Source organism: Pleurodeles waltl, chromosome 3_1, assembly GCF_031143425.1.
Source record: "Pleurodeles waltl isolate 20211129_DDA chromosome 3_1, aPleWal1.hap1.20221129, whole genome shotgun sequence".
In the NCBI taxonomy this organism is placed as follows: Eukaryota; Metazoa; Chordata; class Amphibia; order Caudata; family Salamandridae; genus Pleurodeles; species Pleurodeles waltl.
Window position 1 is genome coordinate 885099116 of NC_090440.1, and position 13092 is coordinate 885112207.

Below are 13092 nucleotides of genomic sequence, written 5' to 3' on the forward strand. Positions count from 1 at the left end.
AATTTGAGTGTTTTTGTGCTGTGTCCTGTAGCTCTTGTGAATTTGTTGCCTTTTAATCACTCTTTTGTATTTTCTTTGTTATGTATCTGTCACTGTATTGTGGGGTGTTTGTCTAGGGGTAGGATAGTTTGCTGGGTAGTTGGGGTAGTATTAGGGTATTTGTTTCTGCTAACTGCATTTGCAGTGCATGATGTTAGGGAAAGGGAGGATGGTGAAAAAGTTGGCAAGTGAGCTAGGGGGCTTCAGTTGGCTGGTCCAACATTACCTCCCCATGATGCTCGTACTGGGTGGTCGTGTAATTCAGGGCTACCACACAGAGACCAGTAAGCTGCGGTGGGTCAAGGTGCTCCACCACCTGACTTGGATTTTGGCACCGAACGAAATAACCACCAACTGAAACAATGTTGGGCTGACCTCATCACAAGGGAGCAAGATCTGCTGGATCACCTGGGCATAGAGATTGGTGGGCCAGTTGGTAAGTATCCAATTTCCATACCAGGGGGCACATGTACGTACCATTTTTCCTGTCGCAGATGGCCCGATTCACAGAATCGGACCGTTTGCGACAGGAAAAAAACATTTTGGTATGTACAGAGCCTATTTTGCGATTTGGTCATCTATTTACTGAATCGCAAAAGAGGATTGTGAGTCGCAATTAGGAAGGTGACACAAAACAATCGCAGTTAGCACCAGTTTCAAATTGGTGCTAACCTATTTGTAAATGGGAAGGGGTCCCACGGACCACTGCCTGCTCTGAAAACTTAAAAAGAAAACTTTTCATTTTTGTTTTTGAAATGCATGTTTCCTTTAAGGAAAACTGGCTGCATAAAAAAAAAAAAAAAAAACTGCTTTATTTAAAAACAGTCACAGACATGGTGATCTGCTGTCTCCAGCCGGCCACCATCCCTGTGAGGGTGGCCATTCCCAAGGGGGTTGCAAATTGCGGCCTACCTCATGAATATTCATGAGGTAGGTCATTTGTGACCCTATTGCAAACGAGTCACAAAACTCAGGGTCGTACACCTGGCCCCAGGTCCATTATTTGCAGAATGTCATGTTAAAGGATCTGGACATGTCGTATGCTGCCTGTATGAAGAGCCCCAATGCCACAATACGGCTGCCATTGTAATATACAATAATGAAGCAGAGGCAGTGCGGGTGTGTTATCTACCCTGCACAACCATTACAAAGTGTTGTGACATGGATAGGGCAACTCTGTTTTGAGCAGCACATGTACAAGCCTCTGGGAAAAGGCTTCCTAGTTTGAATCCTAGTTTGTTTTAATGGGATAACAGGAGTTAGCTTAGCTGTAGGCTTGTAAACTTGTGCCCCCGTCACCTAGTGACTTTTAACCTACTTAGCTTGCTCTGTCTTAGCTCATTTAATTATTTATTTCCTCTAAGATGGCTGCCTTGTTTATAGTTAAGCCACTTGTTATGAGTTTTATTATAAGTGTCACTGCGCCAAGGCGTCAAGATCAAGTGCGAAAGACAAACAAACAGTAGGTGTTCACACTTAGGGATTTTCCCTCTCTATACTTTCGAGGGATTGTTGATATTAATTGCCGTCCCAAGCATGCCTGTTATCTATTGTTTTGGAATACACCTACATCAGGGGACCTTGTAGATCTGTATAAATACATCACACTTTTAGACAGATAATCAGAGGGATTCCGACCAGAGGGCATCGCCACCATCGCTGATACCAATGCTGCAGTCATCTTGACGCTGACCCAGTCTTCGTGTCCCTGCAGAGTGTGAGATAGAGACCTCATTCCAAGGTAACGAGGGTTGGGGGCTCCTCTCATGGACACGGCTTTGGCAGATTAGGTTTAACAAACCCATCTCTCCTTTAGGTAGGAGGTTAGGCCTATTCTCATTAGGGTATTAGGGCATATTCCATCTTATACATATATATATATTTCTTTCATATATTGTAAAATGGTGGGGGTCTTCATAACAATGACTCTCTTCTTCACAATACTGTTGCTTGGTATATTCCTTATCCTAATCATTGCAGTTCATGCAACTTATCGCAAATTGCAGTTATGTTAAATAAAAACTATTATAACTTCACTGCATCTGTGTTTTTGCCTTTGTTTGTATGAGACATAATATATCTGTGAGAAAAGGGTAATTTCCGTTTAACCATGACAACCCTGAGATATCTTACTTTGAGTCCATGAGTAAGCGACTGCCACAAATCACCTTTTACTGTTGTGTTTCTGGTGAGGTGCTGCTAGTGAGCCGGTAAGGTTGGGACAACAGTTGCGACTTGTTGTAGGGAAGACTCAGTCACCTACAAACAAAAGTACTGTTATCTTTAAACCAGCAGTCTTGCTCAGAGCAAGAGTCCAAACTACGACATGGCGCCACCAACGATGGTGTTTAGGCACTAATTTACGGATACCCTGATTATCACTGTCTCACAGACAACAGGTACCCTAAGTACCATTATACAGAGACATCCGTGGCCTATGGGAGAATCCTCCTCAGCTGAACAGGTAACACCTAATTAAGCTGAAGGTTGTTCGAGCTCGAACTCATAAAAAGGAAAAACTTCCCCTATTTTTGGTGTTCCGTTTCTCTAAACAACTATGGCTAATACCATAGACATTCCTGCAAATGCTAGACATGCACTTACACAACATTTATTAGCACATGGCCTTACAGAAGAGGGCGGGGATGTTACGCTGATAATAGAGGCAACTAAAGCATACCAAACAGAAACATTTACTGTTGGGTCACCTTTCCTGAGGCTGACCAAAGAACGCACACATTTCACACATATGAAATTGCGAACGTACCTGTACGGTACGAAGCATACCAGTATCATGAAATATCGCTCACATATCAAGAGCATCAGAACTGGTTTGAAGGCGCCCTACCACATGTACTACGAAGAGTGAGGCTAGGTCCTTTAAGTAATGAGGGCCCTACATGGCCTATGTTTGCCACATATACACCTCACCCAGGCATACAGAATATGCCGATCGCAGATTTACGAGTATTATTTAATGAATTAGTGGCATTATATAGACGATTGTTTCAGTTCGTAATGCGAACATTGAACACTACACCAGCGCGTCCAGCACCGCCAGTAGCTGGTGGATATCAATTGGCTACTGGGATTAATCCACAAACAGTGCATACTATTATGGGTAAGGTGCCCACGGAATGGGAAAAAATACCGTTCTGGATTGCCCAGAAAACTAATCAGCTGGAAGCTGTGTATCCCCATACGGGACCACAGGAAAAACATATGCTGCTCTCTATGTGCTTGCCGTTTGGGATGGTTCCCTCGGTGGATGACTGCGCCACATGGGGTACAGTCTTCGCTGCCGTTTATACTACCACACATGGTACCCCGACACTTGCCAATTTACCGGAGGTGTTAAAACAAATACAAAATGAACATGGGGCTGCACCGGCCCTGGATCTGGGGATGAAATTGATGCGTAAGTTTGACGCCGTCTCCTCGATAATACTGAGTAATATTAAAGGGGAAGCGGTGGCACTGGCAATACGCCAGCGTCTCCGGGAAACTCCAAATGTGGAACAAGAGAGACAGCTACCGAAAATAATTTCCGATACCTATACTAGTATAGGACGGGATAGTTTGGGAGCCAAACCTAAAAAATTGGAATTACCAAGTACCGCCCATAAGGAAGGTACAAAGCAGGCACAAGAGGGCTCTAAAAAGCGCTGGGACAAACAAAAAGATTTCAAAGAAAGGAGAAATAAGAGAGCTGATTCTCCACATCCGGAGTACTCCGAAAGGAGGTATAATCTCAGAAATAGGGAGCACATTAGAACTCCAGACAGATATACTGATTCACGTCCCTCTCGTTCCTTTCAGGACGCACCGGATAAACGTAGCGAGAGAGGGGGCCGTCAAGATCGACGTCCGGAATACGTGAAAGAAAAGAAAGACTCACCACAGTCTGCCATTAAAAAAGAAGAAAAAACTCTTCAGCAAAAGCCGCAGTTTAAAAAGAAGAAGGTGGCAGCACTGACCGTTAAAAATGCCAGTAGTATTGAGAACACTGTTGAGGAACAAGAAGTGGGCTGTGACTCTGTTGGACAGCGCAACAGAGGTCACGATATGTCGCCAGAGTCTGAAAGATCATCTGGATCCGACAGCAACTAGAGATTACATTGCGGTTGAGACAGCGGATGGCCGCGTTCTCCCACCCGATAGGGTTTATGATTTAACAATTCAGATAGAGGGATACGTGGAACGCATTATTAGTGTAATATTTTGGGATGAACTTATAGTGATATCCTGTTGGCCGAGAGAGACTGGCCACCTGAACACATCCGCAAGCTCCCGCATGGGGAAGATGTCATTTTGCCTTCTTTTTCCGATCTTGTTCCAGAAACAGACAAAAAAGCCTATGCTGCTGAATGGGCTTTAGCACAGGCACCCGCACTATACCGTAATCATGTAGGTTGGGAGAAGGACTCTCCTTGTCATGTTATTCCCGTTAGGTCCACACCCCAACCACAGCCACAATACCCTGTTAAACATGAGGCGAAAGCTCCGGTGACGGAGATACTGTCACAACTTGAGTACCAGGGAGTGATTGAGCCCTGTACATCGGCAATGAATAATCCACTATTTCCCGTTGCAAAGCCAGATTATTCATATAGAATAGTGGGCCGATTATATCAATCAATCAATCAGTGAATTTATAAAGCGCGCTATGTACCCGACAGGGTTTCGAGGTGCTGGGGAGGGGGGGGTGCTGCTAGCGTTCGAAGAGCCATGTCTTGAGGAGTCTCCTGAAGGTGAGGAGGTCCTGGGTCTGGCGTAGTGAGGTGGGGAGAGAGTTCCAGGTCTTGGCGGCGAGGAAGGAGAAGGATCTGCCGCCAGAGGTCTTGCGCTGGATTCGGGGGACGATGGCGAGGGCGAGGTTGGCAGAGCGGAGTTGACGTGTGGGGACGTAGAAGTTGAGTCTGGTGTTCAGGTAGGTGGGTCCGGTGTTGTGTAGTGCCTTGTGTGCGTGGGTGAGGAGTTTGAAGGTGATCCTTTTTTCCACGGGGAGCCAGTGGAGGTCCTTCAGGTGGGGGGAGATGTGACATCGGTGGGGTATGTCGAGGATCAGGCGGGCGGATGCGTTCTGGATGCGTTGGAGTCGTTTGATGTCTTTCGTTGGGATGCCTGTGTAGAGTGCGTTGCCGTAGTCAAGTCTGCTACTGACGAGGGCTTGAGTCACCGTCTTCCTGGTTCCTGTTGGAATCCACTTGAAGATCCTGCGGAGCATGCGGAGGGTGCTGAAACAAGAAGAGGAGATGGCGTTGATCTGTTTGGACATGGTGAGAGCAGAGTCGAGGACGAAGCCGAGGTTTCGTGCGTGGCTGGCTGGGGTGGGTGGGGGTCCGAGGGTGGTGGGCCACCAGGAGTCGTTCCAGGCCGAGGGGGTGCGTCCGAGGATGAGGACTTCCGTCTTGTCGGAGTTGAGCTTCAGGCGGCTGTTGCTCATCCACTCGGCGATGGATTTTAGTCCCTCGTGGAGGTTGGTTTTGGCGGTGAGCGGATCTTTGGTCAGGGAGAGGACGAGCTGGGTGTCGTCGGCGTAGGAGATGATGCTGAGGTTGTGTTGACGGGCCAGTTGTGCGAGGGGGGCCATGTAGACGTTGAACAACGTTGGGCTAAGAGAGGAGCCTTGGGGGACACCGCAGATGAGGTTGGTGGCTTGGAGCGGAAGGGTGAGAGTCGGACTCTCTGGGTTCTGTCGGAGAGGAAGGATGAGATCCAGTTGAGGGCTTTGTCTTGGATGCCGGCTTCGTGGAGACGGGTTAGCAGGGTGCGGTGGCAGACTGTGTCGAAAGCGGCTGATAGGTCGAGGAGGATGAGGGCTGAGGTTTCGCCGTTGTCCATTTGTTGTCTGATGTCATCTGTGGCGGCGAGGAGTGCGGTCTCAGTGCTGTGGTTTCGTCTGAATCCAGATTGAGAGGGGACTAGGATGGAGTTGTCTTCTAGGAAGTGGGCGAGCTGTGCGTTGACGATCTTCTCGATTACTTTCACTGGAAAAGGGAGGAGAGAGATCGGTCGGAAGTTTTTGAGATCGTTGGGGTCAGCCTTGGGTTTCTTGAGGAGGGGTTGGATTTCTGCGTGCTTCCAGCTGTCCGGGAAGGTGGCGGTGTTGAAGGAGAGGTTGAGGATCTTGCGGAGTTTGGGGGCGATGGTGGCGTCGGCTTTGTTGAATACGTGATGTGGGCACGGGTCCGTGGGAGAGCCTGAGTGGATGGAATTCATGGTTGTTAGGGTTTCGGCGTCATCTATTTGGGTCAGGTGGTGAGGCGGCAGGCGTGGGAGGAGTCGTCGGGGGTGGGGTCTGGCGGAGGTGCGGTGTTGAAGCTGTCGTGGATGGCTGCGATTTTCTGGTGGAAGAAGGTGGAGAGATCGTTGCAGAGTTTCTGGGAGGGAGGGACGTCGTTGACGTTGCCGTTAGGGTTGGAGAATTCCTTCACGATGCAGAAGAGTTCTTTGCAGTCGTGGGCGTTGTTGTTGAGGCGTTCTGTGAACTGGGCGCGCTTGGCGAGTCGGATCCGTTGGTGGTGTTCACGGTTGGCGTCCTTGAGGGTAGCAAGGTTGTCGGGTGTGCGCTCGAGGATCCATTTCTTCTTGAGTTTCTGGCAGGTGCGTTTGGAGGTGGTCAGTTCGTCTGTGAACCAGGCTGGTTTTTTCTTTTCTTGGTTGGCGGTGGGATTCTTGAGTGGGGCTAAGGTGTTGGCGCAGTTGAGGATCCATTGATGGAGGTTGATGGCGGCGGTGCTCGGGTCGGTGGGTTCGGGTGGTGGGTATTTGGCGAGTGTGCTGGTTAGTTGGTCTTCGGTGACTTTTCCCCAGCGGCGGTGAGGCGGTAGAGGGATGCGGTGGTGTTTGGTGTTTTTCTTGAAGGTAAAGTGGACGCAGTGATGGTCGGTCCAGTGGAGTTCGGAGGTGTGGCTGAAAGAGATGTGGTTGCTTGAGGTGAAGAGTGGGTCAAGCGTGTGTCCGGCGATGTGGGTGGGAGTGTTGACCAGTTGACGGAGTCCGAGGTTGAGGAGGTTGGTGGTCAGTGATGCGGTGTTGGTGTCGTTGTTGTTTTCCAGGTGGAAGTTTAGATCTCCCAGGAGGATGTAGTCTGGAGAGGCGAGGGCGTGGGTGCTTGCGAGGTCGGAGACGGTGTCGCTGAAGGGGGCTCTTGGTCCTGGAGGGCGGTATATGAGGGTTCCTCTGAGGGTAGTGTTGGGGTCCGTGTGAATCTGGAAGTGGAGGTGTTCGGCTGTCTTGAGGGTGTCGCCCGTGTGGGTGTGGATCTTGAGGGTAGATTTGTGGGCGATGGCTATCCCTCCGCCGATTCCGTTGGTGCGATCTCTTCTGGTGATCTTGTATCCGTCAGGTATGGCGATGGCGATGTCAGGGGCCGAAGAGTCGTTCCACCAGGTTTCGGTCAGGAAGGCCACGTCTGGGGCGGTGGTGTCGAGCAGGTCCCAGAGCTCGATGGTGTGTTTTCGTGCGGAGCGTGTGTTGAGGAGGATGCAGTGCAGGTGGTTTGTGTTGGTTGTTGCTGGCTTCGTTGTTCTGTTGCAGGAGAAGTTGCAGGTGCGGCAGGAAAAAGGTCCTTTGGTGTGCTTCGGGGTGGCCAGGAAGCACTCTGTGGAGGGGCCACGGTTGAGGGCGAGGAGTTCGCTGGCCGAGTATCGGAAGCAGGAGGTGCGGGGGCGTGAGGACCTGGGGGGGTGGCGCTGGGCGCGGTCCAGGCGCGGACGGGCGCAGACGGGCTTGCCTCTGGCGCGCCTATGGCGCGCCAGCGGCGCGCCGCCTGCGCGGATGCGCAGCACCAGCCATTAAGAAGGGAGGGGGGAGGGAGGAGCAGCTGGGAGGCGGGAGGGAGCGGCGAATGGGGGCAAGAGGGGAGCGGGGCCACAGGGAGGCAGCGGCAGGGAGCGGAGAGCAAGGGGGAGCGCACAAGGTGCGAAAACACGAAAAACAAGGCACAAAAAAGTCGGGCACAATTTTAAAAACAGTCACAATTTGAAAACAGTCACAGAAATACACTAATGGCACAGTATACAATCGGGGAAACAGCAATCAGAGGGGCACAACGGGGGCAGATGCGCAGGAGGTGAGGTGCTTGAAAACAGTAAAAACGCACTTACGGGACGGCGAAAAGTGGCACAAACAGAAGGGGCACTACGGGGGCAGAAGCGCAAGGAGGCAAGGCGCTGAAAAATGAGAAAAACACTTACAGGATGGCGGAAAGCGGCACACGGGTCAAGTGAAGCTTACTAGAGCCCACTAGACACCAGGGATGAGGCGCAGGAGGATGCCTGCGGGTGGAGGAGGGCCTCGAACACGCTAGCAGCAGCGTGGGCGGGGGTCAGAGGCAGGAGACAGCAGGTTGGTGCTGCGGACGTGGGGGGCGAGCTCTAGACCTAAAACAGGTCAGAGGTCGCTCACTCGCGACGCGCAGCTCCAGCCATTAAGAAGGGAGGGGGGAGGGAGGAGCAGCTGGGAGGCGGGAGGCGGGAGGCGGGAGGCGGGAGGGAGCGGCGAATGGGGGCGCAAGGGGGGCGGGGCCACAGGGAGGCAGCGGCAGGGAGCGGAGAGCAAGGGGGAGCGCACAAGGGGCGAAAACACGAAAAACAAGGCACAAAAAAGTCGGGCACAATTTTAAAAACAGTCACAATTTGAAAACAGTCACAGAAATACACTAATGGCACAGTATACAATTGGGGAAATAGCAATCAGAGGGGCACAACGGGGGCAGATGCGCAGGAGGCGAGGCGCTTGAAAACAGTAAAAACGCACTTACGGGACGGCGAAAAGTGGCACAAACAGAAGGGGCACGACGGGGGCAGAAGCGCAAGGAGGCAAGGCGCTGAAAAATGAGAAAAACACTTACAGGACGGCGGAAAGCGGCACACCGGTCAAGTGAAGCTTACTAGAGCCCACTAGACACCAGGGATGAGGCGCAGGAGGATGCCTGCGGGTGGAGGAGGGCCTCGAACACGCTAGCAGCAGCGTGGGCGGGGGTCAGAGGCAGGAGACAGCAGGTTGGTGCTGCGGACGTGGGGGGCGAGCTCTAGACCTAAAACAGGTCAGAGGTCGCTCACTCGCGACACGCAGCGCCAGCCATTAAGAAGGGAGGGGGAGGGAGGAGCAGCTGGGAGGCGGGAGGTGGGAGGGAGCGGCGAATGGGGGCGCGAGGGGGGCGGGCCGCAGGGAGGCAGCGGCAGGGAGTGGAGAGCAAGGGGGAGCGCACAAGGGGCGAAAACACAAAAAACAAGGCACAAAAAAGTCGGGCACAATTTTAAAAACAGTCACAATTTGAAAACAGTCACAGAAATACACTAATGGCACAGTATACAATCGGGGAAACAGCAATCAGAGGGGCACAACGGGGGCAGATGCGCAGGAGGCGAGGCGCTTGAAAACAGTAAAAACGCACTTACAGGACGGCGAAAAGTGGCACAAACAGAAGGGGCACGACGGGGGCAGAAGCGCAAGGAGGCAAGGCGCTGAAAAATGAGAAAAACACTTACAGGACGGCGGAAAGCGGCACACGGGTCAAGTGAAGCTTACCAGAGCCCACTAGACACCAGTGATGAGGCGCAGGAGGATGCCTGCGGGTGGAGGAGGGCCTCGAACACGCTTGCAGCAGCGTGGGCGGGGGTCAGAGGCAGGAGACAGCAGGTTGGTGCTGCGGACGTGGGGGGCGAGCTCTTGACCTAAAACAGGTCAGATTATAGACACTTAAATAGTCATACACGCACATATGCTATACAAAATTCACACAGCACAGCACTGATAAACAATATAGTGCGTAAAAAATATAAAACTACATTGGATATATCTAATGGGTTTTTCTGCCAGAATTTAGCACATGAAAGTAGGGACCTAAGTGCATTTTCATTTGGCTCTCAGAAACGCTTTTGTCGTTTACCTCAAGGCTATAAAAATAGCCCAGGACTGTTTTTAGCCCGTGTAACATCAATTTTGCACGAGCTTGATTCCGATGCATTGTCCTATGTGGATGATATCTATCTCACTGATGACGCCCTCGACATTCATCTTGCGAGGGTCGATCGGATCATTTTGGGATTTGCAGACCTCGGTTATAAATTTGATTTTAAGAAAAGCAAGATAGCCTTTCTTAGTGTATTGTTCCTGGGATATGAGCTATCAAACGAGGGGAAGAGCCTGGCCCCGCACTTCCTAGAAAAGTGTGCTCAATTACAGCCTCCGAACACACTTAAGAAATTACAGTCATTACTGGGTTTCTTCAATTTTGGCAGAACATACATTCCAGATTATGCAGAACGCATCAAGCCACTTTATGACTTAATTCAGCCCAATTTTTCTAGCAGACGATGGATGATTGAACACACACACATCCTTAGGAACATGCAACCGGACATGCTGGAAGCTAAACACTTACAGACACGTGACAATAAAACAAATTTGGTCATCAGAATAATTGCTGGTGCCCTTGGATTTACTTATGTCACCTTCAATGAGGATGACACAGTGCCGATAGCATATAAATCACATTTATATTCAAATGCTGAAAAACGTTTTGCACCTACAGAAAAGATTCTGACAGCAGTTCAGATGGCCATCATAAAGGAGAGGCCACTTGCCCAGGGGAAACGCATTATTGTTGCCCCCCCTGGTGCCGGCCTTAGAGGCTGTCACTAAAGCGAGCGTTCCGAACGCTAAGGCATTACATCCACGCTGGATTCAATGGGCAACGTCCCTGACCGCCACTGATATTGATTATGTATTTGACCCAAGACTTCAGACACAAGAATTTCTCCAGTATGAACAGGAGTACCCCGCTCCTCTACATATCTTGCCGCTGGATATTTATACTACTATCATTTATACTGACGGATCGGCACAACCGGCTGTAGGTACTAAACATCAATACTCGGCAGCTTGTGCAGCCGTGTGCAGGGTACTGGAAAACTGAGTTTTCCATCTTCACAATACCTACACGCAGACCTTAGGGGACTGCACAGCCCAGTTGGCCGAGCTTAAGGCTCTTCTTCTAGAGCTCAAACATACTGAGGCAGGAAGCCAGACTTTGATAGTCTGTGATTCATATTACTGCGTCCAGCCATACAATGAATATCTCAATCATTGGAAACTGAACAGGTTTAGGGATTCTAAAGGGAACACCATTAAACAAAAAATGTTGTGGGGAAGGGTGGCTGATCTTAAGGATAAGCTACCATGTGTCCATGTGGTTCATACATTAGGACACCAACGTGTAGGAATACACGTTGCCGGCAATACATTGGCTGATGAAGCGGCCAAAGCATCAGTAGCTACGGCTTCTGTGGCTGCAGTGACTCGTTCTCGGACGAGGTTGGATAATGAAATACTGATTGCAGTTAAAGCTTCGGCTGCAGGCAAGACCCTTCCGAAAGGATACCCTACAAACTACAGTATACTTACCATATCAGTGCACAGAATGTTGCTTATACAACAATTCCTGGGGTTGGAGATCGAGTGATCCCCAATGAGGACCAGAGATTAGAGCTGATGACAGCCGCACATGAGGGTGTCGCTTCTGCACATGCTGGTATACAGGCCACGATAACAATTCTACAGCAACGATACTGGTGGCCTGGTCTATGCAGACGGACTAAACAGTATGTCCTTTGTTGTGACATTTGTCAGCAGATTAAGGGCTCTAATATCAAACGCCCTCCGCAGACATCCCTCTTAGTGTCAGACAAGCCACTCCAGTGTGTGTACCTAGACCATTGTGGTCCCTTACAGCCTGATGGTGCATACAAATACATTTTAGTGGCTGTGGATTCCTGTTCTAGATTCCTGTGGGTATGGCCACAGCGGTCGGCTGATGCCCGGACTGTTATAAAAGATTTGCTTATCTTTATCGGTACATATGCGGTTGCAGCATTCCATTCGTACCAGGGCCCTGCATTTGCCTCTAAAGCATTCAGGGACACCATGGGAACGATGGGTGTTGAACTCCATTACTCCTCACCATACCATCCCGAGGGAAATTCGGTCGTGGAGAGGCGGAATCGTAATCTAAAGCAGTCCTTAACAGCTCGAGTATTAGGTTCAGGCCGCAGTTGGTTACATCACCTATATGGGGTCCAGAGAGCACTGAATAATCTGCCAAGACGGTCCTTGGAGGGAAAATCTCCATATGATGTTCTCTTTGGGATACCTATGTATGTCCCCGATCTTGATGCCCCTGGTATGGTGGCAGCAGAAACACCATTTGACATAAAAGAACGTCTCACTGTTTTACAGGAGCTTCAACAATTTCGTGATGATGAATCATCTGCAAGTGCTGCCACCTTAGGAATAAGGGAATTGGCGAAAACTTCGACTGGCTTGATTCCTAATGTTGGGGATCTGGTTTGTGAGAAGATCGCTGTGAAAAAGGAGTTTGGTCCATCATACAGAGCACCTGTACCGGTCTTGGGAATAAAAGGCACCAGGACTGTCATCCTACCACCATTGTCCGGTTCTAAATCGAATAGATTCATCTCCATTGATGACATCAAATTACACCATGTGGCCGATTCTTCACAGTAGACCAGGAGGTCCCTTGGGTGGTTCCCGATCCCCTCTCACTACCCAACAGGACATCCATCTACATAGTAGGATGAACATCACTGCTACTGACTATGCAACTATGTCAACTGCTGTTCCAGACACTTCCTCGACCATGGGGAGGGCGGAAAATGAACTTTTGTTGGTTCCAGTCACATCTTCGGTGACCACCCCGCTTCAAGATTTGGCTGTATTTTATACGAACACTTCCACAACTAATGATGTTGTCTATCAAGAACCTCCACGAGCAGTGGATCAGAATTCAGCGGGTCCTGTGTTTGCAGAGACTTCCTCTGGCTATTTCGTAGACATTGATGATTTTTCTTCGGATTCATCCTCAACTGTGACTAACGAACTTTCAAAGAGTAGTAAGCTGTATCGATGGCTTAAAAGGAACTATTTGATCTACCCATGGAACTATCTATGGTTCTGTTTGACATTTATTGCATTATTTTTATGGATTGATTTTGTGACTGTTTTCTTTTTGCTGATTAATGGTCA